We start from the raw sequence: 25,725 nt of genomic DNA, 5'->3' as shown, positions 1-25,725 counted from the left end.
TTAAGGATTAGGGTTAGAATCAGGGTTAAATGCTTGGGTGCGGGCAATTGTTAGGGTCAGGGTTAAGGTTCACGGATAGGGTTAGTGTTAAGGGTTACGGGTAGGTTTAGGGTTCAGGGTTAGTGTTAGCATTAGGGCTTAAGGTTAGGATTAGGCGGTAGGTTAGATTTAGGGTTAGATCTAGGCGTTAGGGTAAGGGCTAGCGTTAGGGTTAAGAGATAGGGTTAGGTTTAATGCTTAGGATTAGGGTTAGGGTTTGGGGTTAAAGTAAGTGTTAGGGGTTAGGTTTAAGGATCCAAGGTTAGGGTTATTTTTAGTTGTAGTGTTAGGGTTAGGGATAAGGGATCCCATTAGCATTAAGGGTCTTCCTTACTGTAGGGTTAAGGGTTAGGCTTAGAGTTAAAGGTTAAGGATAGGGTCAGTGTTAAGATTTAGTGTGAGGGTTAATGGTTAGGGTAAAGGTTAAGCGTTAGGGTTAGGGATTAGTGATTAGGGTTTTTGGTTAGTGTTAGGGTTAGCGGTTAGGAGTTAGTGTTTTATGAAGGGGTATGGTTTGAATTAGGATTGGGGTTAGAGTTAGGGTGAGGTATAGGGGTTAGGTTTAGGGGTTAGTTTTAGGGTAAAAGGATAGGATTAGGGTTACGGGTTTGGCTTAGGTTTAGGGTTAAAGTTTACTTCTAGGGTTAGGGATAGGGTTCAGGGTTAGCTTTAGGTGTTCTGGTTAGGGTTAGGTGTTAGGTTAGTGTCAGGGTTAGGTCTAGTCGTGAGTGTAAGGTTTAGGGTCAGCTTTAAGAGCTAGGGTTAGGTTTAATGGTTAGGATTAGGATTAGGGTTAAGGGTTAGGGTAAGGCTTAGGGGTTAGGGTGAAGGGTTAGGGTCAAGGGTTAGGGTTTTTGTTAGGCATAGCGTTGGGGTTAGAAGTAAGGGTTACTGTCAGTGTTAGGGTTGTAGGTAGGGTTACGGTTAGGGTTAGCGGTTTAGAATTAGGTGTCACAGTGATGACTAGGAGATAGGGTTAGAATTATGGGATAGGGGTTGTTCTCAGGAAATGGGTTATGCATTAACGTTAGGATAAGAGGTTAAAGTTAGGCGCACGGTGAGGTTTACGTGTTAAGGGGAGAAATAGGAACAGGGTTGGGTGTTATGTTCAGGGTTAGGGTTATCTGTTAAAGGTATTGTTTATGCTTAGCGCACGGGCCCTGTCTGCATTAGGCGGGCGGGGGAGTTTAGGGGGCTGGGATTGTACCCGGGAACCCACTCTATCATACTCTGGGTATGGGTCCGTGGGTTTCATGAAGGACGCAGTGGTAGAGCCTCCTTTCACACATGGCATGGGAGGATTGCAGGCTTTCTAAACTCTAAGAAAGCAAGAAGTCTGAGAATTAGATTTAGGGTTAGGATTCTGGTTAGGGTTAAGGATGAAGTTTAGTGTTAGGGTGAGGGCTTAGGGTTAGGGATTAGGGTTAGGGTTAAAGGTTACTCTTAGGTTTAACGGTTACACTTTGGTTTAGGGTTGAGGTTTACGGTTAGGGTTAAGATGAGGGGTTAGGGTTTGGTACAGGGTTAGGGTTAAGTGTTAGGTTTAGGGTTGAAGATTAGGATTAGGGTTAGGATTAAAGGTTAGCATGAGAGTTAACGCTTAGGGTTAAGGTTAAGTGTTAGGGGTTAGGGTTAGGGTTAGGGTTAGTTTTAGGGTTAGAGTTATGTGCTATGGTTTGTGTTAGAGGTTAGGGTTAGGTTTACTGTTGACGGTTAGGGTTACGTTTAGGGGTTAGCAGTAGGGTTAGGGTTAGGGTTAGGGTTAAGGGATAGGATTAGGGTTAAGTGTTGGGCTTAGGGTTAGGGTTTAGTGTTAAGGTTAGCATTAAGGATTAGGGTTAGGGTCAGGGTTAAATGCTTGGGTGCGGGTAATGATTAGGGTCAGGGTTTAGGTTCACGGATAGGGTTAGTGTTAAGGGTTACGGGTAGGTTTAGGGTTCAGGGTTAGTGTCAGCATTAGGGCTTAAGGTTAGGATTAGGCGGTAGGTTAGATTTAGGGTTAGATCTAGGCGTTAGGGTAAGGGCTAGCGTTAGGGTTAAGAGATAGGGTTAGGTTTAATGCTTAGATTAGGGTTAGGGTTTGGGGTTAAAGTAAGTGTTAGGGGTTAGGTTTAAGGATCCAAGGTTAGGGATATTTTTAGCTGTAGTGTTAGGGTTAGGGATAAGGTATCCCATTAGCATTAAGGGTCTTCCTTACTGTAGGGTTAAGGGTTAGGCTTAGAGTTAACGGTTAAGGTTAGGGTCAGTGTGAAGATTTAGGGTGAGGGTTAACGGTCAGGGTAAAGGTTAAGCGTTAGGGTTAGGGATTAGTTATTAGGGTTTTTGGTTAGTGTTAGGGTTAGCGGTTAGGAGTTATTGTTTTATGAAGGGGTATGGTTAGAATTAGGATTGGGGTTAGAGTTAGGGTGAGGTATAGGGGTTAGGTTTAGGGGTTAGTTTTAGGGTAAAAGGATAGGATTAGGGTTACGGGTTGGGCTTAGGTTTAGGGTTAAAATTTACTGCTGGGGTTAGGGATTGGGTTCAGGGTTAGATTTAGGTGTTCTAGTTAGGGTTAGGTGTTAGGTTAGTGTCAGGGTTAGGTCTAGTCGTGAGGGTAAGGTTTAGGGTTAGCTTTAAGAGCTAGGGTTAGGTTTAATGGTTAGGATTAGGATTAGGGTTAAGGGTTAGGGTAAGGCTTAGGGGTTAGGGTGAAGGGTTAGGGTCAAGGGTTAGGGTTTTTGTTAGGCATAGCGTTGGGGTTAGAAGTAAGGGTTACTGTCAGTGTTAGGGTTGTAGGTAGGGTTACGGTTAGGGTTAGCGGTTTAGAATTAGGTGTCACAGTGATGACTAGGAGATAGGGTTAGAATTATGGGATAGGGGTTGTTCTCAGGAAATGGGTTATGCATTACCGTTAGGATAAGAGGTTAAAGTTAGGCGCACGGTGAGGTTTACGTGTTAAGGGGAGAAATAGGAACAGGGTTGGGTGTTATGTTCAGGGTTAGGGTTATCTGTTAAAGGTATTGTCTAGGCTTAGCGCACGGGCCCTGTCTGCATTAGGCTGCGGGGGGAGTTTAGGGGGCTGGGATTGTACCCGGGAACTCACTCTATCATACTCTGGGTATGGTCCCATGGGTTTCATGCAGGACACAGTGGTAGAGCCTCCTTTCACGCATGGCATGGGAGGATGGCAGGCTTTCTAAACTCTAAGAAAGCAAGAAGTCTGAGAATTAGATTTAGGGTTAGGATTTTGGTTAGGGTTAAGGATGAAGTTTAGTGTTAGGGTGAGGGCTTAGGGTTAGGGATTAGGGTTAGGGTTAAAGGTTACTCTTAGGTTTAACGGTTACACTTTGGTTTAGGGTTGAGGTTTACGGTTAGGGTTAAGATGAGGGGTTAGGGTTTGGTACAGGGTTAGGGTTAAGTGTTAGGTTTAGGGTTGAAGATTAGGATTAGGGTTAGGATTAAAGGTTAGCATGAGAGTTAACGCTTAGGGTTAAGGTTAAGTGTTAGGGTTTAGGGTTAGGGTTAGGGTTAGTTTTAGGGTTAGAGTTATGTGCTATGGTTTGTGTTAGAGGTTAGGGTTAGGTTTACTGGTCACGGTTAGGGTTACGTTTAGGGGTTAGCATTAGGGTTAGGGTTAGGGTTAGGGTTAAGGGATAGGATTAGGGTTAAGTGTTGGGCTTAGGGTTAGGGTTTAGTGTTAAGGTTAGCATTAAGGATTAGGGTTAGGGTCAGGGTTAAATGCTTGGGTGCGGGTAATGATTAGGGTCAGGGTTTAGGTTCACGGATAGGGTTAGTGTTAAGGGTTACGGGTAGGTTTAGGGTTCAGGGTTAGTGTTAGCATTAGGGCTTAAGGTTAGGATTAGGCGGTAGGTTAGATTTAGGGTTAGATCTAGGCGTTAGGGTAAGGGCTAGCGTTAGGGTTAAGAGATAGGGTTAGGTTTAATGCTTAGGATTAGGGTTAGGGTTTGGGGTTAAAGTAAGTGTTAGGGGTTAGGTTTAAGGATCCAAGGTTAGGGATATTTTTAGCTGTAGTGTTAGGGTTAGGGATAAGGTATCCCATTAGCATTAAGGGTCTTCCTTACTGTAGGGTTAAGGGTTAGGCTTAGAGTTAAAGGTTAAGGTTAGGGTCAGTGTTAAGATTTAGTGTGAGGGTTAACGGTCAGGGTAAAGGTTAAGCGTTAGGGTTAGGGATTAGTGATTAGGGTTTTTGGTTAGTGTTAGGGTTAGCGGTTAGGAGTTAGTGTTTTATGAAGGGGTATGGTTAGAATTAGGATTGGGGTTAGAGTTAGGGTGAGGTATAGGGGTTAGGTTTAGGGGTTAGTTTTAGGGTAAAAGGATAGGATTAGGGTTACGGGTTGGGCTTAGGTTTAGGGTTAAAATTTACTGCTGGGTTTAGGGATAGGGTTCAGGGTTAGATTTAGGTGTTCTGGTTAGGGTTAGGTGTTAGGTTAGTGTCAGGGTTAGGTCTTGTCGTGAGTGTAAGGTTTAGGGTTAGCTTTAAGAGCTAGGGTTAGGTTTAATGGTTAGGATTAGGATTAGGGTTAAGGGTTAGGGTAAGGCTTAGGGGTTAGGGTGAAGGGTTAGGGTCAAGGGTTAGGGTTTTTGTTAGGCATAGCGTTGGGGTTAGAAGTAAGGGTTACTGTCAGTGTTAGGGTTGTAGGTAGGGTTACGGTTAGGGTTAGCGGTTTAGAATTAGGTGTCACAGTGATGACTAGGAGATAGGGTTAGAATTATGGGATAGGGGTTGTTCTCAGGAAATGGGTTATGCATTAACGTTAGGATAAGAGGTTAAAGTTAGGCGCACGGTGAGGTTTACGTGTTAAGGGGAGAAATAGGAACAGGGTTGGGTGTTATGTTCAGGGTTAGGGTTATCTGTTAAAGGTATTGTTTATGCTTAGCGCACGGGCCCTGTGTGCATTAGGCGGGCGGGGGAGTTTAGGGGGCTGGGATTGTACCCGGGAACCCACTCTATCATACTCTGGGTATGGGCCCGTGGGTTTCATGAAGGACGCAGTGGTAGAGCCTCCTTTCACACATGGCATGGGAGGATTGCAGGCTTTCTAAACTCTAAGAAAGCAAGAAGTCTGAGAATTAGATTTAGGGTTAGGATTCTGGTTAGGGTTAAGGATGAAGTTTAGTGTTAGGGTGAGGGCTTAGGGTTAGGGATTAGGGTTAGGGTTAAAGGTTACTCTTAGGTTTAACGGTTACACTTTGGTTTAGGGTTGAGGTTTACGGTTAGGGTTAAGATGAGGGGTTAGGGTTTGGTACAGGGTTAGGGTTAAGTGTTAGGTTTAGGGTTGAAGATTAGGATTAGGGTTAGGATTAAAGGTTAGCATGAGAGTTAACGCTTAGGGTTAAGGTTAAGAGTTAGGGGTTAGGGTTAGGGTTGGGGTTAGTTTTAGGGTTAGAGTTATGTGCTATGGTTTGTGTTAGAGGTTAGGGTTAGGTTTACTGGTGACGGTTAGGGTTACGTTTAGGGGGTAGCATTAGGGTTAGGGTTAGGGTTAAGGGATAGGATTAGGGTTAAGTGTTGGGCTTAGGGTTAGGGTTTAGTGTTAAGGTTAGCATTAAGGATTAGGGTTAGGGTCAGGGTTAAATGCTTGGGTGCGGGTAATGATTAGGGTCAGGGTTTAGGTTCACGGATAGGGTTAGTGTTAAGGGTTACGGGTAGGTTTAGGGTTCAGGGTTAGTGTTAGCATTAGGGCTTAAGGTTAGGATTAGGCGGTAGGTTAGATTTAGGGTTAGATCTAGGCGTTAGGGTAAGGGCTAGCGTTAGGGTTAAGAGATAGGGTTAGGTTTAATGCTTAGGATTAGGGTTAGGGTTTGGGGTTAAAGTAAGTGTTAGGGGTTAGGTTTAAGGATCCAAGGTTAGGGATATTTTTAGCTGTAGTGTTAGGGTTAGGGATAAGGTATCCCATTAGCATTAAGGGTCTTCCTTACTGTAGGGTTAAGGGTTAGGCTTAGAGTTAACGGTTAAGGTTAGGGTCAGTGTGAAGATTTAGGGTGAGGGTTAACGGTCAGGGTAAAGGTTAAGCGTTAGGGTTAGGGATTAGTTATTAGGGTTTTTGGGTAGTGTTAGGGTTAGCGGTTAGGAGTTAGTGTTTTATGAAGGGGTATGGTTAGAATTAGGATTGGGGTTAGAGTTAGGGTGAGGTATAGGGGTTAGGTTTAGGGGTTAGTTTTAGGGTAAAAGGATAGGATTAGGGTTACGGGTTGGGCTTAGGTTTAGGGTTAAAATTTACTGCTGGGGTTAGGGATTGGGTTCAGGGTTAGATTTAGGTGTTCTGGTTAGGGTTAGGTGTTAGGTTAGTGTCAGGGTTAGGTCTAGTCGTGAGGGTAAGGTTTAGGGTTAGCTTTAAGAGCTAGGGTTAGGTTTAATGGTTAGGATTAGGATTAGGGTTAAGGGTTAGGGTAAGGCTTAGGGGTTAGGGTGAAGGGTTAGGGTCAAGGGTTAGGGTTTTTGTTAGGCATAGCGTTGGGGTTAGAAGTAAGGGTTACTGTCAGTGTTAGGGTTGTAGGTAGGGTTACGGTTAGGGTTAGCGGTTTAGAATTAGGTGTCACAGTGATGACTAGGAGATAGGGTTAGAATTATGGGATAGGGGTTGTTCTCAGGAAATGGGTTATGCATTACCGTTAGGATAAGAGGTTAAAGTTAGGCGCACGGTGAGGTTTACGTGTTAAGGGGAGAAATAGGAACAGGGTTGGGTGTTATGTTCAGGGTTAGGGTTATCTGTTAAAGGTATTGTCTAGGCTTAGCGCACGGGCCCTGTCTGCATTAGGCTGCGGGGGGAGTTTAGGGGGCTGGGATTGTACCCGGGAACTCACTCTATCATACTCTGGGTATGGTCCCATGGGTTTCATGCAGGACACAGTGGTAGAGCCTCCTTTCACGCATGGCATGGGAGGATGGCAGGCTTTCTAAACTCTAAGAAAGCAAGAAGTCTGAGAATTAGATTTAGGGTTAGGATTTTGGTTAGGGTTAAGGATGAAGTTTAGTGTTAGGGTGAGGGCTTAGGGTTAGGGATTAGGGTTAGGGTTAAAGGTTACTCTTAGGTTTAACGGTTACACTTTGGTTTAGGGTTGAGGTTTACGGTTAGGGTTAAGATGAGGGGTTAGGGTTTGGTACAGGGTTAGGGTTAAGTGTTAGGTTTAGGGTTGAAGATTAGGATTAGGGTTAGGATTAAAGGTTAGCGTGAGAGTTAACGCTTAGGGTTAAGGTTAAGAGTTAGGGTTTAGGGTTAGGGTTAGGGTTAGGGTTAGTTTTAGGGTTAGAGTTATGTGCTATGGTTTGTGTTAGAGGTTAGGGTTAGGTTTACTGGTCACGGTTAGGGTTACGTTTAGGGGGTAGCGTTAGGGTTAGGGTTAGGGTTAAGGGATAGGATTAGGGTTAGGAGTTGGGCTTAGGGTTAGGGTTTAGTGTTAGGTTTATCATTAAGGATTAGGGTTAGAATCAGGGTTAAATGCTTGGGTGCGGGCAATTGTTAGGGTCAGGGTTAAGGTTCACGGATAGGGTTAGTGTTAAGGGTTACGGGTAGGTTTAGGGTTCAGGGTTAGTGTTAGCATTAGGGCTTAAGGTTAGGATTAGGCGGTAGGTTAGATTTAGGGTTAGATCTAGGCGTTAGGGTAAGGGCTAGCGTTAGGGTTAAGAGATAGGGTTAGGTTTAATGCTTAGGATTAGGGTTAGGGTTTGGGGTTAAAGTAAGTGTTAGGGGTTAGGTTTAAGGATCCAAGGTTAGGGTTATTTTTAGTTGTAGTGTTAGGGTTAGGGATAAGGGATCCCATTAGCATTAAGGGTCTTCCTTACTGTAGGGTTAAGGGTTAGGCTTAGAGTTAAAGGTTAAGGTTAGGGTCAGTGTTAAGATTTAGTGTGAGGGTTAATGGTTAGGGTAAAGGTTAAGCGTTAGGGTTAGGGATTAGTGATTAGGGTTTTTGGTTAGTGTTAGGGTTAGCGGTTAGGAGTTAGTGTTTTATGAAGGGGTATGGTTTGAATTAGGATTGGGGTTAGAGTTAGGGTGAGGTATAGGGGTTAGGTTTAGGGGTTAGTTTTAGGGTAAAAGGATAGGATTAGGGTTACGGGTTTGGCTTAGGTTTAGGGTTAAAGTTTACTTCTAGGGTTAGGGATAGGGTTCAGGGTTAGCTTTAGGGGTTCTGGTTAGGGTTAGGTGTTAGGTTAGTGTCAGGGTTAGGTCTAGTCGTGAGGGTAAGGTTTAGGGTTAGCTTTAAGAGCTAGGGTTAGGTTTAATGGTTAGGATTAGGATTAGGGTTAAGGGTTAGGGTAAGGCTTAGGGGTTAGGGTGAAGGGTTAGGGTCAAGGGTTAGGGTTTTTGTTAGGCATAGCGTTGGGGTTAGAAGTAAGGGTTACTGTCAGTGTTAGGGTTGTAGGTAGGGTTACGGTTAGGGTTAGCGGTTTAGAATTAGGGTTAGGGATTAGGTGTCACAGTGATGACTAGGAGATAGGGTTAGAATTATGGGATAGGGGTTGTTCTCAGGAAATGGGTTATGCATTAACGTTAGGATAAGAGGTTAAAGTTAGGCGCACGGTGAGGTTTACGTGTTAAGGGGAGAAATAGGAACAGGGTTGGGTGTTATGTTCAGGGTTAGGGTTATCTGTTAAAGGTATTGTTTATGCTTAGCGCACGGGCCCTGTCTGCATTAGGCGGTTGGGGGGAGTTTAGGGGGCTGGGATTGTACCCGGGAACCCACTCTATCATACTCTGGGTATGGGCCCGTGGGTTTCATGCAGGACACAGTGGTAGAGCCTCCTTTCACGCATGGCATGGGAGGATTGCAGGCTTTCTAAACTCTAAGAAAGCAAGCGAAGATGGCGGAGTGGCGGTGACTGCTCGGATCTGCGCCCCGGCGAGGAACCGTGTATCCGGACCTGCCACAACGCTAGAGGACCGCTCCCACACAGGAACAGCGGTGTGAATCCACGGAGAATCAGCGTGGGACAAACAGAGCAAGTGAGGTCTGAGGTGAACAGAAATTAAGATCGCGGAACTCTGCGGAAGGCGCGGAACAGACAGTAGCCAGTGGAGCGCAGGCGGCTGCGCCCGCCCCCAGGTGGGGCGGGGGCAGTCTTTAGGAAAAGCGGCTTGCGCTCCTCACTGACCTCCACCCCCAATTGCTTGGAGACCCCCTCGCAAGCCAGAGCAGAATCACCGAGCGAGACGTAGGGCATTGCAGACAGGAGGCTTTTTCAGGAGAATAGCTTGGAACCTGGGAAGTCTCGGCTGAGACAGTCCTTGGCGAGAAGGGACGGACCTGTGCCGGGGGGAGGGGCATGAACAATCCCCGATCAGCAAATTGCGCTGTACCTCTGCGCTACTTTTGTCGGTGGTTCTTCAGCCGGTGGCCCCCGGCGGCTTTGCCCGCCAAACACCCCGGCAGCGGCGGTCCCTGGTCTCTGCCTGCCGGGGAGCCGGTCCCCCTCCGACCCCGGAGCGCTGCGGGCGCCATCTTGAAAGCAAAGGCGGAACCGCTCGGGAGCCATAAGGTGCCCAGCGGCTCTCTCTCCCCGGCGCCCCCCGCTGGTCTCTGGGCCCGCGCCATCTCCGCCGGCCGCACTCGGCGTGAAGGGGCGGAGCTGCGCTAAGACGTAAAATAAACATTGAGTTGCCGCTCCAGAATCAACGGAGCGGGCGTCAAGGGGCGGAGCTGCACTAAGGCGCAAAAACACAATCATTGAGCCGCTGAACTATATACTTCAGAATTGTGTATCCCTTCGTTTAGTGATGCGCTGTGGTGCTGTGTAGCGCTGTTTTTGTTCTTTTGTGTTTGTGTTTTCGCTGTTTCTGGGTTAGGTCTCTTTGTGTTATTTGTTAGTTTGGTTTTTGTTTTTTCTTTGTTTTGTTTTGTTTTATTTTGCTTCTTTTGTTTTTTTTTTGTTGTTGTTTTGTTTTTTCTTTTCTCTTTCCTTTTTTTCCCTCTTCTCTTCTCCTTTTCTTTTCTCTTTCTTTTTCTTCTCCTTCTGTTCTTTCTTTTCACTTCCCTTTTTTTTCTTTTTTTCTTTTTTTCTTTTCTTTTCTTTTTTCTTTTTCCTTATTTCTTCTCTCTTTTTGCCTTCTAACTGGGAACCCACGGTGAGCTTGGGAACGGGCCAGGCCCCTGGCTCTGGTACATACCAGAACCTGAGTAGTCACTCCCAACGCCGGCGATCTGCGGGCGCGCAATAGCCATCTTGGGGCCCACAGCCAAGTCACTGCGGAGCAATAGGGTGCCAAGAGGCTCCCTGGACGGCCCCCTCCCCTGGTCCACAGACCTTATATAGGGTCCCCACCCACGTCTAAACATTGACTACTTCTCCAGAAGTGAGAGTGTGGAGCCTGGTCCCTGGGGACATTGGGCCAAGGCAGACTTTTGCCTGTGGGAGTTGCGGCAAATGGGGCGCTGAGCGAGCGAGGGCACCATCCACTCCCCACAGCTAGTATCTTTCCTGCAGATAGAGACAGAAACCACCCCTATAGAGGAAGAACCAAAGGGAAACAAACAAACAAAGAGAATTTTGGTCCACTACTAGTGTGGACCCTACCTGCCCTCTGAAAGACTACAACACAGTGTCCTAACTCACCAAAGCAGTCTTGGATCACTCCAATCCTCTAGGAATGGACCCATCAGAAGCAGTCCCCCAACTGAAATAGAAAAATTTCTAAACAATTCACAACAGTCTTCCCCTCTTGCCAAAGGAAGCAATATACCTAGACTGCTCCACAGCCTAAGAATAGAGCACAGAGAGTGCTGTTAACCAGACTAAATCTATAAGTAAAGATCCAACGATCAATCTAGATGGGAAGGGCCCAGCGAAAAAACACAGGAAGCACAAAGAATCAAACAGAAAGCTCACCCCCAAAGAGAAATACCGGCTCTCAACCATTTGACACAAACCAGACTCAAAACACCAACATGTCACAGGAAGAATTCCAATTATGGATCATAAACAAGCTGAATAATATACAAGAATCAATGGACAGACAACACAAGGAAAATGCAAAAAAAATACAGGATTTGGAGGAAAAATTCACTAAAGAAATTGAAATATTGAAGAAAAACCAAACTGAACTCCTAGAAATGAAGAATTCACTCAGAGAGCTACAAAACACTGTGGAAAGTCTCAAAAGCAGGGTAGATCAAACAGAGGAAAGAATCTCAGAAATTGAAGACAACTCCTTCCAACTAAATAAGTCAGTCACAGAGATAGATCAAAAAAGTAAGAGAAATGATCTGAGTCTTCAAGAAATGTGGGATTATGTGAAGAAACCTAACTTGAGAGTTATTGGCATTCCTGAGGGTGAAGAAGATAATAAGCAAGGGTTGGACAAGCTATTTGAAGACATAATCGAGGAAAATTTTCCAGGCCTTGCCAATACTCTAGACATACAGATTCAAGAAGCTCAAAGGACCCCTGGGAGATTCATAGCAAATAGGAAAACACCACGCCACGTAGTCATCAGGCTGACCAAAATATCCACTAAAGAGTCCCTTCTCCGAGCTGTAAGGAGAAAGAAACAGGTAACTTACAAAGGAAAACCCATCAGAATTACGCCAGATTTCTCAGCTGAAACCTTACAAGCAAGAAGAGGTTGGGGCCCCATTTTCACGCTTCTGAAACAGAATAATGCCCAGCCTAGAATCTTGTACCCAGCTAAGCTAAGTTTTCTATACGAAGGAGAAATCAAGACATTCTCAGATAAACAAAGGTTGAAGGAATTCACCAAGACAAGACCAGCCCTGCAAGAAGTACTCAAAAGAGAGTTACACACGGATCAGCACAAGAAAGATCCACGAATGTAAAACTACTCAAGAGCTAAAGATCAAATTCCAGATACCACAATGGCTCAGGAGAGAAAACATCGCAATGAAGTTCTACCCAACAAGCTGAACAAAAAACCGTCTCACTTATCAGTTTTCTCAATAAATGTGAATGGCTTGAATTCCCCGCTCAAGAGACATAGACTGTCCCAATGGATAAAAAAGCACAAGCCAAGTATCTGCTGTCTCCAAGAAACCCACCTAACGAGCAAAGATGCATTTAGACTGAAAGTAAAAGGATGGAAATCGGTATTTCAAGCAAACGGTAACGAAAAGAAAGCTGGTGTGGCAATCTTAATTTCCAATAACTTAGCTTTCAAACCAACAAAAATAATTAAAGACAAAAATGGCTACTACATACTGGTCAAGGGCACAATTCAACAAGAAGCCATGACTATACTCAATATATATGCACCCAACCTAGGTGCACCTAGATTCATAAAGCAAACCCTACTAGATCTGAACCAGATGATAGATAATAATACTGTAATAGCTGGAGACTTTAACACCCCACTGACAGTACAGGACAGATCCTCTAAACAGAAAATAAACAAAGACATAATGGACCTAAATAGAATGCTAGAACAAATGGGCATGGCTGACATCTATAGGACATTCTACCCAAAGTCCACAGAATATACATTCTTCTCATCAGCTCACAGGACATTCTCTAAGATTGACCATGTCCTAGGACATAAATCATGTCTTCAAAAATTCAAAAAAATAGAAATTATACCATGCATCTTCTCAGATCACAGCGGAATAAAAGTAACAATGATCACAAACAGAAACCCTCACTCTTACTCAAAGTCATGGAAGCTAAATAACCTTCTCCTGAATAATTATTCTATAAAAGAAGAAATCAAGATGGAAATCAAAAATTTCTTTGAATTAAATGACAATGGAGATACAACTTATCAAAATCTATGGGATGCAGCTAAAGCAGTCCTGAGAGGAAAATTCATATCCATAAATGCCTATATCAAAAAGACAGAAAACATGCAAATAGACAACCTAACGAATAGACTCAAAGAGCTGGAGAAAGAAGAACAGAACGATCCCAAACCCAGCAGAAGGCAAGAAATTACTAAGATCAAATCAGAACTAAATGAAAAGGACAACAAAGAAACTATAAGGGAAATTAATAAAACAAAAAGTTGGTTCTTTGAAAAGATAAACAAAATAGACACACCTCTGGCTAGACTAACCAAGAGCACAAAAGTAAAATCTCTAATAACCTCCATTAGGAACATGAAAGGAGAAATCACAACCGATGCTACAGAGATACAAGATATCATCTATGAATTCTACAAAAATCTTTATGCACACAAACTGGAGAACGTGGAGGAAATGGACAAATTTTTAGAAACACATAGTCTTCCCAGGCTCAACCAGGAAGAAATAGAGTACCTGAACAGACCAATATCAAGAACTGAAATCGAAACAGCAATAAAAAACCTTCCCAAAAAGAAAAGCCCTGGTCCAGATGGGTTCACACCTGAATTTTACCATACATACAAAGAAGAACTGGTGCCCATCCTACATAAACTATTCTCCAATATTGAGAAGGATGGAGTTCTCCCCAACACGTTCTACCAAGCCAATATAACATTAATACCAAAACCTGGAAAGGACACAACAAAAATAGAGAACTACAGACCAATTTCCCTCATGAATATAGATGCAAAAATTTTCAATAAAATACTAGCAAATCGAATCCAAGTACTTATCAAAAAAGTAATCCACCACGACCAAGTGGGCTTCATCCCCGAGATGCAGGGGTGGTTCAACATACGTAAATCTATCAATGTAATTCACCACATAAATAGAAGCAAAAACAAAAATCATATGATACTCTCATTAGATGCAGAAAAAGCATTTGACAAAATTCAACACCCTTTTATGATAAAAACGCTTAATAAAATAGGCATTGATGGAACCTACCTAAAAATGATACAAGCCATATATGACAAACCCACAGCCAACATCATACTGAATGGGAAAAAACTGAAAGCACTCCCACTTAGAACTGGAACCAGACAGGGCTGCCCATTGTCTCCATTACTTTTCAACATAGTATTGGAAGTCCTTGCGAGAGCTATCAGGCAAGAGAGCAGAATCAAGGGAGTCCAAATAGGGAAGGAAGAGATCAAACTCTCACTTTTTGCTGATGATATGATGTTATATCTGGAAAACCCCCAGGATTCAACCAAGAGACTCCTGGAATTGATTAATGAATACAGCAAAGTCTAAGGCTACAAAATTAATATACACAAATCAGAGGCATTTATATATGCCAATAACAGTCAATCGGAAAACCAAATTAAAGACTCAATACCCTTCAAAATAGCAACAAAGAAAATAAAATATCTAGGTATATATCTAACTAAAGAGGTAAAGGACCTCTATAAGGAAAACTATGAAACACTGAGAAAAGAAATAGCAGAACTGGCAAATAGATGGAAAAATATACCATGCTCGTGGATCGGAAGAATCAACATTGTTAAAATGTCTATACTACCCAAAGTGATCTACAAATTCAATGCAATCCCTATTAAATTACCAACATCATTCTTTACAGACATAGAGAAAATAATTATACACTTTGTATGGAATCAAAGAAGACCCCGTATAGCAAAAGCAATTTTAAGCAATAAAAACAAAATGGGAGGTATTAATTTGCCAGACCTCAAACTATACTACAAGGCCGTGGTTCTTAAAACAGCCTGGTATTGGCACAAGTGCAGGGACACAGACCAGTGGAACACAACAGAAAATCCAAATATAGAACCATCCTCATATAGTCACCTAATTTTTGACAAAGCGGGAAAGAATATACTCTGGGGACAAGAATCCCTATTCAACAAATGGTGCTGGGAGAATTGGTTAGCCACTTGCAGAAGACTGAAACAGGACCCACAGCTTTCACCTCTCACAAAAATCAAATCACGGTGGATAACAGACTTAAACCTTAGGCGTGATACAATCAGAATTCTAGAAGAAAATGTAGGAAAGACGCTTACAGACATTGGCCTAGGCAAAGAATTTATGAAGAAGACCCCCAAGGCAATCACAGCAGCAACAAAAATAAATGAATGGGACATGATTAAATTAAAAAGCTTCTGCACAGCCAAAGAAACAGTCCAGAGAATAAACAGACCACCTACAGAATGGGAAAAAAATTTTGCATACTACACATCAGATAAAGGACTGATAACAAGAATCTATTTAGAACTCAGGAAAATCAGCAAGAAAAAATCAAGCAACCCTATGAAAAAGTGGGCAAAGGACATGAATAGAAATTTTTCAAAAGAAGATATAAAAATGGCTAACAAACATATGAAAAAGTGTTCAACATCTCTAATCATCAGGGAAATGCAAATCAAAACCACAATGAGATATCACTTAACCCCAGTGAGAATGGCCTTTATCAAAAAAACCCAAAACAACACATGTTGGCGTGGGTGTGGAGAGACAGGAACACTAATTCACTGCTGGTGGGACTGCAAACTAGTGCAACCTCTGTGGAAAGCATTATGGAGGTATCTTAAACAGATTCAAGTAGACCTGCCATTTGACCGAGCAATCACATTATTGGGCATATACCCAAAGGAAAAAAGGTCATTCTGTAACAAAGGCACGTGTACCCAAATGTTTATAGCAGCACAATTCACAATAGCAAAGATGTGGAAACAACCCAAATGCCCATCAATACATGACTGGATTAGTAAACTGTGATATATGTATACCATGGAATATTACTCAGCTATAAGGAATGATGAAGATACGACATCTGTATGGTGTCCTGGAGAGAGTTGGAACCCATTATATTAAGTGAAGTATCCCAAGAATGGAAAAACAAGCATCACATGTACTCACCAGAAAATTGGTTTCCCTGATCATCACCTAAATACAAATCTGGGAATGACACCAATTGGACATCAGACTGAGGTGGGGGTGGGGGAGGGGATGGGGGTATGCCTACACAATGAGTGCATTGCGCACCGTTTGGGGAGTAGTAACACTTGAAGGTGCTGACTCGGGAAAGGGGGGGTGGGGAAAAAATATCAAACTATTGTTTTTAACTTGCACTGTTCACTTAATAATTTATCATGAATATTTCCCATATTATTTCATATTATTGTACAAGAAATAATGTATACATTATGAGGACATACTGTATCTAACAAGATATACTGTTAGACTCTTTGATTCTGTAAAATAAAATTGAAAAAAAAAATAAAAAAAAAGAAAGCAAGAAGTCTGAGAATTAGATTTAGGGTTAGGATTATGGTTAGGGTTAAGGATGAAGTTTAGTGTTAGGGTGAGGGCTTAGGGTTAGGGATCAGGGTTAGGGTTAAAGGTTACTCTTAGGTTTAACGGTTACACTTTGGTTTAGGGTTGAGGTTTACGGTTAGGGTTAAGATGAGGGGTTAGGGTTTGGTACAGGGTTAGGGTTAAGTGTTAGGTTTAGGGTTGAAGATTAGGATTAGGGTTAGGATTAAAGGTTAGCGTGAGAGTTAACGCGTAGGGTTAAGGTTAAGAGTTACGGTTTAGGGTTAGGGCTAGCGTTAGTTTTAGGGATAGAGTTATGTGCTAAGTTTTGTGTTACAGGTTAGGGTTAGGTTTACTGGTCTCGGTTAGGGTTACGTTTAGGGGTTAGCGTTAGGTTTAGGGTTAGGGTTAGGGTTAAGGGATAGGATTAGGGTTAAGTGTTGGTCTTAGTGTTAGGGTTTAGTGTTAAGGTTAGCATTAAGGATTAGGGTTAGGGTCAGGGTTAAATGCTTGGGTGCGGGTAATGGTTAGGGACAGGGTTTAGGTTCACGGATAGGGTTAGTGTTAAGGGTTATGGGTAGTTTTAGGGTTCAGGGTTAGTGTTAGCATTAGCGCTTAAGGTTAGGATTAGGCGGTAGGTTAGATTTAGGGTTAGATCTAGGCGTTAGGGTAAGGGCTAGCGTTAGGGTTAAGAGATAGGGTTAGGTTTAATGCTTAGGATTAGGGTTAGGGTTTGGGGTTAAAGTAAGTGTTAGGGGTTAGGTTTAAGGATCCAAGGTTAGGGTTATTTTTAGCTGTAGTGTTAGGGTTAGGGATAAGGGATCCCATTAGCATTAAGGGTCTTCCTTACTGTAGGGTTAAGGGTTAGGCTTAGAGTTAAAGTTTAAGGTTAGGGTCAGTGTTAAGATTTAGGGTGAGGGTTAACGGTTAGGGTAAAGGTTAAGCGTTAGGGTTAGGGATTAGTGATTAGGGTTTTTGGTTAGTGTTAGGGTTAGCGGTTAGGAGTTAGTGTTTTATGAAGGGGTATGGTTAGAATTAGGATTGGGGTTAGAGTTAGGGTGAGGTATAGGGGTTAGGTTTAGGGGTTAGTTTTAGGGTAAAAGGATAGGATTAAGGTTACGGGTTCGGCTTAGGTTTAGGGTTAAAGTTTACTGCTAGGGTTAGGGATAGGGTTCAGGGTTAGCTTTAGGGGTTCTGGTTAGGGTTAGGTGTTAGGTTAGTGTCAGGGTTAGGTCTAGTCGTGAGGGTAAGGTTTAGGGTTAGCTTTAAGAGCTAGGGTTAGGTTTAATGGTTAGCATTAGGATTAGGGTAAAGGGTTAGGGTAAGGCTTAGGGGTAAGGGTGAAGGGTTAGGGTCAAGGGTTAGGGTTTTTGTTAGGCATAGCGTTGGGGTTAGAAGTAAGGGTTACTGTCAGTGTTAGGGTTGTAGGTAGGGTTACGGTTAGGGTTAGCGGTTTAGAATTAGGGTTAGGGATTAGGTGTCACAGTGATGACTAGGAGATAGGGTTAGAATTATGGGATAGGGGTTGTTCTCAGGAAATGGGTTATGCATTAACGTTAGGATAAGAGGTTAAAGTTAGGCGCACGGTGAGGTTTACGTGTTAAGGGAGAAATAGGAACAGGGGTGGGTGTTATGTTCAGGGTTAGGGTTATCTGTTAAAGGTATTGTTTATGCTTAGCGCACGGGCCCTGTCTGCATTAGGCGGGCGGGGGCAGTTTAGGGGGCTGGGATTGTACCCGGAAACCCACTCTAACATACTCTGGGTATGGGCCCGTGGGTTTCATGCAGGACACAGTGGTAGAGCCTCCTTTCACGCATGGCATGGGAGGATTGCAGGCTTTCTAAACTCTAAGAAAGCAAGAAGTCTGAGAATTAGATTTAGGGTTAGGATTATGGTTAGGGTTAAGGATGAAGTTTAGTGTTAGAGTGAGGGCTTAGGGTTAGGGATTAGGGTTAGGGTTAAAGGTTACTCTTAGGTTTAATGGTTACACTTTGGTTTAGGGTTGAGGTTTACGGCTAGGGTTAAGATGAAGGATTAGGGTTTGGTACAGGGTTAGGGTTAAGTGTTAGGTTTAGGGTTGAAGATTAGGATTAGGGTTAGGATTAAAGGTTAGCGTGAGAGTTAACGCTTAGGGTTAAGGTTAAGAGTTAGTGTTTAGTGTTACGGTTAGGGTTAGGGTTAGTTTTAGGGTTAGAGTTATGTGCTATGGTTTGTGTTAGAGGTTAGGGTTAGGTTTACTGGTCACGGTTAGGGTTACGTTTAGGGGTTAGTATTACGGTTAGGGTTAGGGTTAGGGTTAAGGGATAGGATTAGGGTTAAGTGTTGGGCTTACGGTTAGGGTTTAGTGTTAGGGTTAGCATTAAGGATTAGGGTTAGGGTCAGGGTTAAGTGCTTGGGTGCGGATAATGGTTAGGGTCAGGGTTAGGGTTCACGGATAGGGTTAGTGTTAAGGGTTACGGGTAGGTTTAGGGTTCAGGGTTAGAGTTAGCATTAGGGTTTAAGGTTAGGATTAGGCGGTAGCTTAGATTTAGGGTTAGATCTAGGCGTAAGGGTAATGGCTAGCGTTAGGGTTAGGGATAGGGTTAGGTTTAATGTTTAGGGTTAGGGTTAGGGTTTGGGGTTAATGTTAGTGTTAGGGGTTAGGTTTAAGGATCCAAGGTTAGGGTTATTTTTAGCTGTAGTGTTAGGGTTATGGATAAGGGATCCCATTAGCATTAAGGGTCTTCCATACTGTAGGGTTAAGGGTTAGGCTTAGAGTTGAAGGTTAAGGTTACGGTCAGTGTTAAGATTTAGGGTGAGGGTTAATGGTCAGGGTAAAGGTTAAGCGTTAGGGTTAGGGATTAGTGATTATTGTTTTTGGTTAGTGATAGGATTAGCAGTTAGGAGTTAGTGTTTTATGAAGGGGTATGGTTAGAATTAGGATTGGGGTTAGAGTTAGGGTGAGGTATAGGGGTTAGGTTTAGGGGTTAGTTTTAGGGTAAAAGGATAGGATTAGGGTTATGGGTTCGGCTTAGGTTTAGGGTTAAAGTTTACTGCTAGGGTTAGGGATAGGGTTCAGGGTTAGCTTTAGGGGTTCTGGTTAGGGTTAGGTGTTAGGTTAGTGTCAGGGTTAGGTCTAGTCGTGAGGGTAAGGTTTAGGGTTAGCTTTAAGAGCTAGGGTTAGGTTTAATGGTTAGCATTAGGATTAGGGTTAAGGGTTAGGGTAAGGATAGGGCTTAGGGTGAAGGGTTAGGGTCAAGGGTTAGAGTTTTTGTTAGGCATAGCGTTGGGGTTAGAAGTAAGGGTTACTGTCAGTGTTAGGGTTGTAGGTAGGGTTACGGTTAGGGTTAGTGGTTTAGAATTAGGGTTAGGGATTAGGTGTCACAGTGATGACTAGGAGATAGGGTTAGAATTATGGGATAGGGGTTGTTCTCAGGAAATGGGTTATGCATTAACGTTAGGATAAGAGGTTAAAGTTAGGCGCACGGTGAGGTTTACGTGTTAAGGGGAGAAATAGGAACAGGGTTGGGTGTTATGTTCAGGGTTAGGGTTATCTGTTAAAGGTATTGTTTATGCTTAGCGCACGGGCCCTGTCTGCATTAGGCGGGCGGGGGGAGTTTAGGGGGCTGGGATTGTACCCAGGAACCCACTCTATCATACTCTGGGTATGGGCCCGTGGGTTTCATGCAGGACACAGTGGTAGAGCCTCCTTTCACGCATGGCATGGGAGGATTGCAGGCTTTCTAAACTCTAAGAAAACAAGAAGTCTGAGAATTAGATTTAGGGTTAGGATTATGGTTAGGGTTAAGGATGAAGTTTAGTGTTAGGGTGAGGGCTTAGGGTTAGGGATTAGGGTTAGGGTTAAAGGTTACTCTTAGGTTTAACGGTTACACTTTGGTTTAGGGTTGAGGTTTACGGTTAGGGTTAAGATGAGGGGTTAGGGTTTGGTACAGGGTTAGGGTTAAGTGTTAGGTTTAGGGTTGAAGATTAGGATTAGGGTTAGGATTAAAGGATAGCGTGAGAGTTAATGCTTAGGGTTAAGGTTAAGAGTTAGGGTTTAGGGTTAAGGTTAGGGTTAGGGTTAGTTTTAGGGTTAGAGTTATGTGCTATGGTTTGTGTTAGAAGTTAGGGTTAGGTTTACTGGTCACGGTTAGGGTTACGTTTAGGGGTTATCATTAGGGTTAGGGTTAGTGTTAGGGTTAGGGTTAAGGGATAGGATTAGGGTTAAGTGTTGGGCTTAGGGTTAGGGTTTAGTGTTAGGGTTAGCATTAAGAATTAGGGTTAGGGTCAGGGTTAAATGCGTGGGTGCGGGTAATGGTTAGGGTCAGGGTTAAGGTTCACGGATAGGGTTGGTGTTAAGGTTTACGGGTATGTTTAGGGTTCAGGGTTAGTGTTAGCATTAGGGCTTAAGGTTAGGATTAGGCGGTAGGTTAGATTTAGGGTTAGATCTAGGCGTTAGGGTAAGGGCTAGCGTTAGGGTTAAGAGATAGGTTTAGGTTTAATGCTTAGGATGAGGGTTAGGGTTTGGGGTTAAAGTAAGTGTTAGGGGTTAGGTTTAAGGATCAAAGGTTAGGGTTATTTTTAGCTGTAGTGTTAGGGTTAGGGATAAGGGATCCCATTAGCATTAAGGGTCTTCCTTACTGTAGGGTTAAGGGTTAGGCTTAGAGTTAAAGGTTAAGGTTAGAGTCAGTGTTAAGATTTAGGGTGAGGGTTAACGGTCAGGGTAAAGGTTAAGCGTCAGGGTTAGGGATTAGTGATTAGGGTTTTTGGTTAGTGTTAGGATTAGCAGTTAGGAGTTAGTGTTTTATGAAGGGGTATGGTTAGAATTAGGATTGGGGTTAGAGTTAGGATGAGGTATAGGGGTTAGGTTTAGGGGTTAGTTTTAGGGTAAAAGGATAGGATTAGAGTTACGGGTTGGGCTTAGGTTTAGGGTTAAAGTTTACTGCTAGGGTTAGGGATAGGGTTCAGGGTTAGCTTTAGGGGTTCTGGTTAGGGTTAGGTGTTAGGTTAGTCTCAGGGTTAGGTCTAGTCGTGAGGGTAAGGCTTAGGGTTAGCTTTAAGAGCTAGGGTTAGGTTTAATGGTTAGGATTAGGATTAGGGTTAAGGCTTAGTGTAAGGCTTAGGGGTTAGGGTGAAGGGTTAGGGTCAAGGGTTAGGGTTTTTGTTATTCATAGCGTTGGGGTTAGAAGTAAGGGTTCCTGTCAGTGTTAGGGTTGTAGGTAGGGTTACGGTTAGGGTTAGCGGTTTAGAATTAGGGTTAGGGATTAGGTGTCACAGTGATGACTAGGAGATAGGGTTAGAATTATGGGATAGGGGTTGTTCTCAGGAAATGGGTTATGCATTAACGTTAGGATAAGAGGTTAAAGTTAGGCGCACGGTGAGGTTTACGTGTTAAGGGGAGAAATAAGAACAGGGTTGGGTGTTATGTCCAGGGTTAGGGTTATCTGTTAAAGGTATTGTTTATGCTTAGCGCACGGGCCCTGTCTGCATTAGGCGGGCGGTAGAGTTTAGGGGGCTGGGATTGTACCCGGGAACCCACTCTATCATACTCTGGGTATGGGCCCGTGGGTTTCATGCAGGACACAGTGGTAGAGCCTCCTTTCACGCATGGCATGGGAGGATTGCAGGCTTTCTAAACTCTAAGAAAGCAAGAAGTCTGAGAATTAGATTTAGGGTTAGGATTCTGGTTAGGGTTAAGGATGAAGTTTAGTGTTAGGGTGAGGGCTTAGGGTTAGGGATTAGGGTTAGGGTTAAAGGTTACTATTAGGTTTAACGGTTACACTTTGGTTTAGGGTTGAGGTTTACGGTTAGGGTTAAGATGAGGGGTTAGGGTTTGGTACAGGGTTAGGGTTAAGTGTTAGGTTTAGGGTTGAAGATTAGGATTAGGGTTAGGATTAAAGGTTAGCGTGACAGTTAACGCTTAGGGTTAAGGTTAAGCGTTAGGGTTTCGGGTTAGGGTTAGGGTTAGTTTTAGGGTTAGAGTTATGTGCTATGGTTTGTGTTAGAGGTTAGGGTTAGGTTTACTGGTCACGGTTAGGGTTACGTTTAGGGGTTAGTATTACGGTTAGGGTTAGGGTTAGGGTTAAGGGATAGGATTAGGTTTAAGTGTTGGGCTTACGGTTAGGGTTTAGTGTTAGGGTTAGCATTAAGGATTATGGTTAGGGTCAGGGTTAAATTCTTGGGTGCGGGTAATGGTTAGGGTCAGGGTTAAGGTTCACGGATAGGGTTAGTGTTAAGGGTTACAGGTAGGTTTAGGGTTCAGGGTAAGACTTAGCATTAGGGCTTAAGGTTAGGATTAGGCGGTAGGTTAGATTTAGGGTTAGATCTAGGCGTTAGGGTAAGGGCTAGCGTTAGGGTTAAGAGATAGGGTTAGGTTTAATGCTTAGGATTAGGGTTAGGGTTTGGGGTTAAAGTAAGTGTTAGAGGTTAGGTTTAAGGATCCAAGGTTAGGGTTATTTTTAGCTGTAGTGTTAGGCTTAGGGATAAGGGATCCCAGTAGCATTAAGGGTCTTCCTTCCTGTAGGGTTAAGGGTTAGGCTTAGAGTTAAAGGTTAAGGTTAGGGTCAGTGTTAAGATTTAGGGTGAGGGTTAACGGTTAGGGTAAAGGTTAAGCGTTAGGGTTAGAGATTAGTGATTAGGGTTTTTGGTTCGTGTTAGGGTTAGCGGTTAGGAGTTAGTGTTTTATGAAGGGGTATGGTTAGAATTAGGATTGGGGTTAGAGTTAGGGTGAGGTATAGGGGTTAGGTTTAGGGGTTAGTTTTAGGGTAAAAGGATAGGATTAGGGTTACGGGTTGGGCTTAGGTTTAGGGTTAAAGTTTACTGCTAGGGTTAGGGATAGGGTTCAGGGTTAGCTTTAGGGGTTCTGGTTAGGGTTAGGTGTTAAGTTAGTGTCAGGGTTAGGTCCAGTCGTGAGGGTAAGGTTTAGGGTTAGCTTTAAGAGCTAGGGTTAGGTTTAATGGTTAGGATTAGGATTAGGGTTAAGGGTTAGGGTAAGGCTTAGGGGTTAGGGTGAAGGGTTAGGGTCAAGAGTTAGAGTATTTGTTAGGCATAGCGTTGGGGTTAGAAGTAAGGGTTACTGTCAGTGTTAGGGTTGTAGGTAGGGTTACGGTTAGGGTTAGCGGTTTAGAATTAGGGTTAGGGATTAGGTGTCACAGTGATGACTAGGTGATAGGGTTAGAATTATGGGATAGGGGTTGTTCTCAGGAAATGGGTTATGCATTAACGTTAGGATAAGAGGTTTAAGTTAGGCGCACGGTGAGGTTTACGTGTTAAGGGGAGAAATAGGAACAGGGTTGGGTGTTATGTTCAGGGTTAGGGTTATCTGTTAAAGGTATTGTTTATGCTTAGCGCACGGGCCCTGTCTGCATTAGGTGGGCGGGAGGAGTTTAGGTGGCTGGGATTGTACCCGGGAACCCACTCTATCATACTCTGGGTATGGGCCCGTGGGTTTCATGCAGGACACAGTGGTAGAGCCTCCTTTTACGCGTGGCATGGGAGGATTGCAGGCTTTCTAAACTCTAAGAAAGCAAGAAGTCTGAGAATTAGATTTAGGGTTAGGATTCTGGTTAGGGTTAAGGATGAAGTTTAGTGTTAGGGTGAGGGCTTAGGGTTAGGGATTAGGGTTAGGGTTAAAGGTTACTCTTAGCTTTAACGGTTACACTTTGGTTTAGGGTTGAGGTTTACGGTTAGGGTTAAGATGAGGGGTTAGGGTTTGGTACAGGGTTAGGGTTAAGTGTTAGGTTTAGGGTTGAAGATTAGGATTAGGGTTAGGATTAAAGGTTAGCGTGAGAGTTAACGCTTAGGGTTAAGGTTAAGAGTTAGGGTTTAGGGTTAGGGTTAGGGTTAGGGTTAGTTTTAGGGTTAGGGTTATGTGCTATGGTTTCTGTTAGAGGTTAGGGTTAGGTTTACTGGTCACGGTTAGGGTTACGTTTAGGGGGTAGCATTAGGGTTAGGGTTAGGGTTAAGGGATAGGATTAGGGTTAAGTGTTGGGCTTAGGGTTAGGGTTTAGTGTTAGGGTTAGCATTAAGGATTAGGGTTAGGGTCAGGGTTAAATGCTTGGGTGCGGGTAATGGTTAGGGTCAGGGTTAAGGTTCACGGATAGGGTTGGTGTTAAGGTTTACGGGTAGGTTTAGGGTTCAGGGTTAGTGTTAGCATTAGGGCTTAAGGTTAGGATTAGGCGGTAGGTTAGATTTAGGGTTAGATCTAGGCGTTAGGGTAAGGGCTAGCGTTAGGGTTAAGAGATAGGGTTAGGTTTAATGCTTAGGATTAGGGTTAGGGTTTGGGGTTAAAGTAAGTGTTAGGGGTTAGTTTTAAGGATCAAAGTTTAGGGTTATTTTTAGCTGTAGTGTTAGGGTTAGGGATAAGGGATCCCATTAGCATTAAGGGTCTTCCCTCCTGTAGGGTTAAGGGTTAAGCTTAGAGTTAAAGGTTAAGGTTAGGGTCAGTGTTAAGATTTAGGGTGAGGGTTAACGGTTAGGGTAAAGGTTAAGCGTTAGGGTTAGGGATTAGTGATTAGGGTTTTTGGTTAGTGTTAGGGTTAGCGGTTAGGAGTTAGTGTTTTATGAAGGGGTATGGTTAGAATTAGGATTGGGGTTAGAGTTAGGGTGAGGTATAGGGGTTAGGTTTAGGGGTTAGTTTTAGGGTAAAAGGATAGGATTAGGGTTACGGGTTGGGCTTAGGTTTAGGGTTAAAGTTTACTGCTAGGGTTAGGGATAGGGTTCAGGGTTAGCTTTAGGGGTTCTGGTTAGGGTTAGGTGTTAGGTTAGTGTCAGGGTTAGGTCCAGTCGTGAGGGTAAGGTTTAGGGTTAGCTTTAAGAGCTAGGGTTAGGTTTAATGGTTAGGATTAGGATTAGGGTTAAGGGTTAGGGTAAGGCTTAGGGGTTAGGGTGAAGGTTTAGGGTCAAGGGTTAGAGTTTTTGTTAGGCATAGCGTTGGGGTTAGAAGTAAGGGTTCCTGTCAGTGTTAGGGTTGTAGGTAGGGTTACGGTTAGGGTTAGCGGTTTAGAATTAGGGTTAGGGATTAGGTGTCACAGTGATGACTAGGAGATAGGGTTAGAATTATGGGATAGGGGTTGTTCTCAGGAAATGGGTTATGCATTAACGTTAGGATAAGAGGTTAAAGTTAGGCGCACGGTGAGGTTTACGTGTTAAGGGGAGAAATAGGAACAGGGTTGGGTGTTACGTTCAGGGTTAGGGTTATCTGTTAAAGGTATTGTTTATGCTTAGCGCACGGGCCCTGTCAGCATTAGGCGGGCGGGGGGAGTTTCGGGGGCTGGGATTGTACCCGGGAACCCACTCTATCATACTCTGGGTATGGGCCCATGGGTTTCATGCGGGACACAGTGGTAGAGCCTCCTTTCACGCATGGCATGGGAGGATTGCAGGCTTTCTAAACTCTAAGAAAGCAAGAAGTCTGAGAATTAGATTTAGGGTTAGGATTCTGGTTAGGGTTTAGGATGAAGTTTAGTGTTAGGGTGAGGACTTAGGGTTAGGGATTAGGGTTAGGGTTAAAGGTTACTCTTAGGTTTAACGGTTACACTTTGGTTTAGGGTTGAGGTTTACGGTTAGGGTTAAGATGAGGGGTTAGGGTTTGGTACAGGGTTAGGGTTAAGTGTTAGGTTTAGGGTTGAAGATTAGGATTAGGG

The sequence above is a fragment of the Eulemur rufifrons genome, chromosome 30, assembly GCF_041146395.1.
Source record: "Eulemur rufifrons isolate Redbay chromosome 30, OSU_ERuf_1, whole genome shotgun sequence".
NCBI classification, from domain to species: domain Eukaryota; kingdom Metazoa; phylum Chordata; class Mammalia; order Primates; family Lemuridae; genus Eulemur; species Eulemur rufifrons.
Note: the sequence above shows the minus strand (reverse complement) of the source record.